This window comes from Gossypium arboreum, chromosome 12 (genome assembly GCF_025698485.1).
Source record: "Gossypium arboreum isolate Shixiya-1 chromosome 12, ASM2569848v2, whole genome shotgun sequence".
Classification (NCBI taxonomy): Eukaryota; Viridiplantae; Streptophyta; class Magnoliopsida; order Malvales; family Malvaceae; genus Gossypium; species Gossypium arboreum.
The window spans coordinates 101,714,592-101,720,591 of NC_069081.1; the positions used below are offsets into that span (position 1 = coordinate 101,714,592).

The window sequence follows — 6,000 nt, forward strand, 5'->3', positions numbered from 1 at the left end:
TAGGATTTAAATATAAATCTTATCGAACATACTAAATATTTCATTTAGACTAAGCATTTCACAAACATTTCCTGCTAATCACAACTTCGATTGATGAATCCAATTGATTGAGCTCAATAACAATAATTACTTAAGTTCTTCCACACTAATTCCATATAATACTTACCAATCCTTGTCAAATTAGAGAACGTCTTACGGATTTGAGTACATCATTTTCTTTGTGCCATAGTCCAACTATGGTCTTACACGTGTATTACCATGGCCCTGCCATGGTCTTACATTCGTAGTGCCATAACCCCGTTATGGTCTTACCATCAGGATGCCATAGCCTAGCTATGGTCTTACACATAAATATATTGCCATGGTCCAACCATGGTCTTATGTTCAAGATGCCATAACCCAGTTATAGTTTTTTCATTAAAATGTCATAGCCCAACTATAATCTTACATTTAAATATTGGCATAGTTCAACCATGGTCTTATCCGTTAATTCATACTTTGTCACTAACGATAGTACTCAATCCCGCGTTCTACTCAATTTGAACATTCAATTCAATTTTCATATTTTTACAATAATCATAATTCAATAACAAAAATATGAAATAATACATTATATCATTCCTAAACTAACAATTAATCATGAAAGTTCAACCATATGAACTTACCTAGGCTAATTTGTAGAATTTGTTGTAATTCAGGGACTATACTGTTAATTTCCCTTTTTCACGATTTTCTTCGGGCTCTTGATCTAATTATGCCTTTCCATTTTTGAAATTACACATTTACCCCAACTTTTATAGTTTTTACAATTTAGACCTTCATCAATTAACCCATCAATTGAGCTAATTTTTCTCAATTAACATTTTATCTAATTATTTTATGCTGTCATACAGCCTTTAATATTCAGAATTTTAATACCAAACCCTAATTCTTAACCTTTTAATAATTTGGTTCTAAAATCCATATCAATCAAAATTACTTAATAAAATCATCATATAACAAAATTAAAGCTTCAAATCCATGTTAATACATCATAAACATCCAACACTCATCAATGGTAACTTTTAAAATTACCCATAGAATCAAAAACTAATGAATTAGATAGTTGGACCTAATTATAAAAGTCCTCAAAACACAAAATTACAAGAAAAAGGCAAGAATTGAACTCACTTGTAGCAAAAATATGAAAAACCAGCTCAAGAGGACTCCTCTATGATGTTCTGGCTGAAAAATTGATGAAGAATTGTCTAGATTTCTTTTAATTGTTGTTTTATTTATTTAATTTTGCAAAACTTCCAATTTTACCCTTATTTCACCTAATTTCCAGATTTTTTTCCTTGCTAATGCCACCTTAGCCATCCCCTTTGGGCTGATTTGCCCTTTAGTCCTCCCTCATTTATCACTTGAGCAATTTAATCATTTTAGCAAATTTTGCACTTTTTTCAATTTACTCCTTTTTAATTAATTAACTATCAAAATGTTAAAATTTTCTAACGAAACTTTAATACTAACTATAAATATTTACGGCTCGATTTATAAAATTGAGGTCTCGATACCTCATTTTCAAAACCAATTAATCTAATAATTATTCCTAAAGCATAAATCACTACTTCATAGCTTCCCTAACTTCACAATTGGCTCATAAACACTAAATAAGAAATTTACGAGCTCACTTGTCTGATTTAGTGATCTTGAAGCACTGTTTCTGACACCACTAAACATTGGGCTATTACAGAAGAAGAAGAGATTGACTTCTTAAGGTACCAAGCCTACACCCTGCTAACTCACCTTTATTCTTAAACCTTCATACTCTCCTCACATTCACTCTTTATAACATCTAGCTCTCTGCTTTGATTAGGTGAATTAGCCTCCATTGTTATCATTACTCTCTCCTCTGTATCTCTTCCTTATTGTATCATTGTATCAACAATTGGTGAGTGTGGACAACATTTCAGATAATTTCATGGTAGAGGAAGACCAAGAAAAAACAACATTCATCCTTGAAGACGGGCTATTTTGCTACAAGATGATGCCTTTCGATCTTAAGAACATAGGGATTATATACCAACAATTGATGAACAAATTATTTCAAAATCATATAGAAAGGTATATGGAGATGTACGTTGACGATATGCTGATCAAAACTGCTTCCATGAAACAACATATAAACGACCTTTCGAACGTGTTCACAATATTGCACAGATACAACATGAAAATCAATCTGAGTAAGTGCATTTTCGAAGCTAGCATTGAAAAATTCTTCAATATGAGGAATCAACGTTAACTCAGAGAAAATCAAGGAAATTCAATGACTAACTAAATAGATAGTGGTGTAACAACCCAATTTTGTCCAACCCAAACAACATCAAACAAACAAATAAATAATAAAAGTCCATTAATTACAAGCCCAAATACAAAATCCCTAAAAGCTTGAAACCTTAAAAAAAATTAGAAACCCTAGCTCTTTCTTGCGCCGTAGCCTCACCATGTCTGCAGGCGTTCCATTGACTTCGCCCTTCTGCCACCACCACCTGCAAAATAACAGAGAAACAAAAGCAAATGACAGAGGCAGAAATAGAAGAAAAAAGAAGACAAAACAAATAATATAATGTATTATATTACAGCTATAAAAGTCGAAAACAGTTTGTAACAAAGGAGATCAATGAGAATAAAAAAAAAGAGAAAAAAAAGTTTAACAAGAGATAGTCCATCTATTCATTCATTTTTTTTTAAGTTTCAAAATATAAGAAAGGGAAAAACAGAAAAGCTACGTTTTTTTCCTATTTCACTGTGCCTCTGTTGTACGGGCCCTCTTTTCCAACTTGAGAGGGCTTCGAATCCCTTAAAATTCGTCAAAGGCCCCATCGGAAAAGGGAGAAACTGAAAAGTTTCCCCGCCTTTGGTCTGATTTTGGTCAAGATTTTGGGGGTTCCAACCCTATATTCGTGTTCTTCGCGAAAAAAAGGCTCAAAAGGGGCGTTTTGGGTATTTTCTGGTCACAGGAGGAGAAAGTCGCCGTTGCCGTTGCCGTCGTAGATGACCGATGGTTGCGGCGGCCTTTGGGATCAGAGGGGGAAGGCCTCTTAAGTGAAAAAAAAGAAAAGAAAAAGAAGAATATTTTTTTATAAAAAAAGGGGAAATGAATTTATTATTATTATTTATTAACTTATATAAAGAGACCATACTACGTCATTTTGAGGCATAGCCTAAAATGTCCAAAACTGAGTCGTTTTGATGGGTGAATCGACAACTCGATCGGGATTCCCTAGGATTAGCGCGTTTTAAAAATGCCGGTCAAATTTCTTCTATAGTCCTTCCGCTTTTATGGCTCTTTTCAATTTCGTTTTATTCCTCTTTTATTTTTTAAACTTTTACCCCATTATTTTAATTTCCTTGCGATTCCATCTTTTGACCCACTGTTGACAGAAGGGGTTTGGAAAATAACCATCTAGGACCCTGTTTTATTTTATTTTATTTTGATTCTTTATGTTTTGTTTTTGTTTTTAATTTTACACTTTAAATTTTATTACATTTTCAATTTGGTCCCTCTAACTGATTGGCAGCTTCTTTAAATATGGCACATGTGCAGTGGTTGGGATAATTGCATTTTGACTCCCTGTGTTTTTCTGTTTTATTTTACTTTAATTTTTTATTTTCGAATTCTTTGTAGTTTATCCTTTAAATTTTACCACAGCTTTTGTTTAGGTCTTTTATTTAATTTAACTCATTTATTTTAATATATTTTTGTTTTCTTAGTATTTTTAATTTTATTATTTGCATTTTGACCTTTAAATTAAACAATTTTTACTTATGTATTTGATTTATTATTATTTATTATTATTAAATATGACATTAACCACGTTATTATCGTTATTATTATTGTTATTGTTATTATCATCTATTTGTGTTATTATTATTATAGTTGTTTTATTGCTATTTGATTATAGTAATCATCGTTATTTCTCTTCTTATATTAGTATTTTACTATGGTCATTTCAAATTTTTTATTTATGTTTTTATTTTTTTCTTGTGTAGTTATTTTATTTTAGTCATTACTATGTTATCCATTATGCTTAGATACGTTTATTTATTTCTCTTTTACACTCAATTGCATATCCAATTAAGTGATGCATTCATTTTTGCACAATGCATAAGAAGAAATTAAAACCAATGCGATATTCTTTATTTTGAGGAGTCGAGAGATTGTGTCCCTAACTGACGAGGTACGATTTTCTCCTTGAACTGAAATAATCGAACGTCCCTTTTCTTTTTTTTAAAAAAAATTAATTAAATATATAAGATTTGAGAAATAATTAAAAGGTGAGTGTTCTTATTTTCGAAAATTCAAGATTTTGTGCCTCAACTTACAGGATATGATTTTTCGTCTTTATCGACCCAAAATGTGAAGATCTCGTTAAAGAAAAAATTCAATTTAGATAGGGACTTTTTCAATACCATCAAATAACGTCGTGCGAAAGGGATTTGATTTTAAATTTTCTTCAGATTCTCAATTTTTTTTACGCTAAGACATCAAGTCATCAACTAGGTACAATTTTTAGGCATTATGGGGGTGCTAATCCTTCCTCATATGTAACCGACTCTCAAACTCATTTCTTGGATTTTGTAAACTAAAAATTATCATTTTAGTATATTTAATATTTTATTAAAATAATTAAGTTTCAAGGTGATTTGATCACACCTAAATAAAAAAGATTGGTGGCGACTCCATCTTCATTTTTAAAATAAAAAGTTGAGCCAAAAAAAGGGTTTCGACAACTGGCGACTCCGCTAGGGATAAAATAAGAGAGTCAAGTTGCGAGTTGATTATTTTTTAGTCTTTTGTCAAAAATTGATAATTCAGTTTAAATTTACAATTCCTTGCTTACATTTCACCCTTCATGCTTTATTTTGGTAGTGAATAATGTTTTTGTTATCTTGGGTTACATAACGATCTAATACGTCTGTTTTATTGGTTTGAGTTTATCTTATTATTTTTTCACATATATTGCATGGCATAATCATTCTATTTTACCTTTCTTAAGTGGGAGTAGAAAGTTATTCCTTCGTGAGGCCTTCACCTCCGCATAGGATAGTGGATCGCTTTCGGGATACATCTGCACCTATGTCTTCGTGATATGTTTACCTCCGCAAAGATATAGGGAAATGTATTCCCCTAAACTAAACCTGTTTTTATGAACCTATAATGGATGAAGATCGAGGAATCTTTCAGTTCAAGTACCTTTACTTTATAACCAAACTGCATGTAATGAACCCTAAACGCCAGCCCTAGTGAAGGTGCGGAAAGAGAGGGATTCGAACCCTCGGTAAACAAGAGGCTACATAGCAGTTCTAATGCTACGCCTTGAACCACTCGGCCATCTCTCCATGTCAAACCTTTAGCGGTCACCCAAATAAATGCTCTATTTATTATTTTTTGCTTTATATTCTAGCTTTATATAGAATATATTAACTTGTTGCATTTTGTTTTGGCTATGATTGCTTTACATTTTCATCTTAGAAAAAAGAGTGTTGATTCATGTTCAGTTGCTAAATAGAGAGCTTGTCATAGAAAAGAGATTTCTTGATAAAGTGGAAGACCATGTGGCCGTACGGATATGGTCCGAGAAAAGGCAACAAAAGAAATGTGATAGCTTGTGAGAGGGGCAGGTTAGAGATATGGACCACATTATGAGCGAAGCTGTGGCCTGAGTACGAGAAGTGGCTAACCACTTGCAAACCCCAGTAATTCAAAGCTTGAAATATGAATCGGAGTCAGATCAAGGCCGAGAATTAGCTTGGCCTATTGGGAAAATTAAGGTTTTGAGTGTTAAAGCGAGGTTGTATATGTATTCGCTTTATGGGATAAAAACTTATTTTCTAGTAAAGTTTTTCTAATGGAATTGAACTGGAATCAAGCCTTTTTGCATACATCTTTTCCATTCATTAACATTACATTTCATTACATCCAATAAATTTAATGAAATCTAAAAGTGCGTCGAG

The 6,000-nt window shown here is 32.1% G+C and overlaps 1 non-coding gene across 1 annotated transcript; it reads right to left on the bottom strand.

Annotated features, from left to right (window-relative positions):
* Nucleotides 1-5,298: 5,298 nt before the first annotated feature.
* TRNAS-AGA (transfer RNA serine (anticodon AGA)) lies at nt 5,299-5,385 on the bottom strand. The gene has a single exon. It is a non-coding gene; the product is annotated as a tRNA-Ser (tRNA).
* Nucleotides 5,386-6,000: the final 615 nt, after the last annotated feature.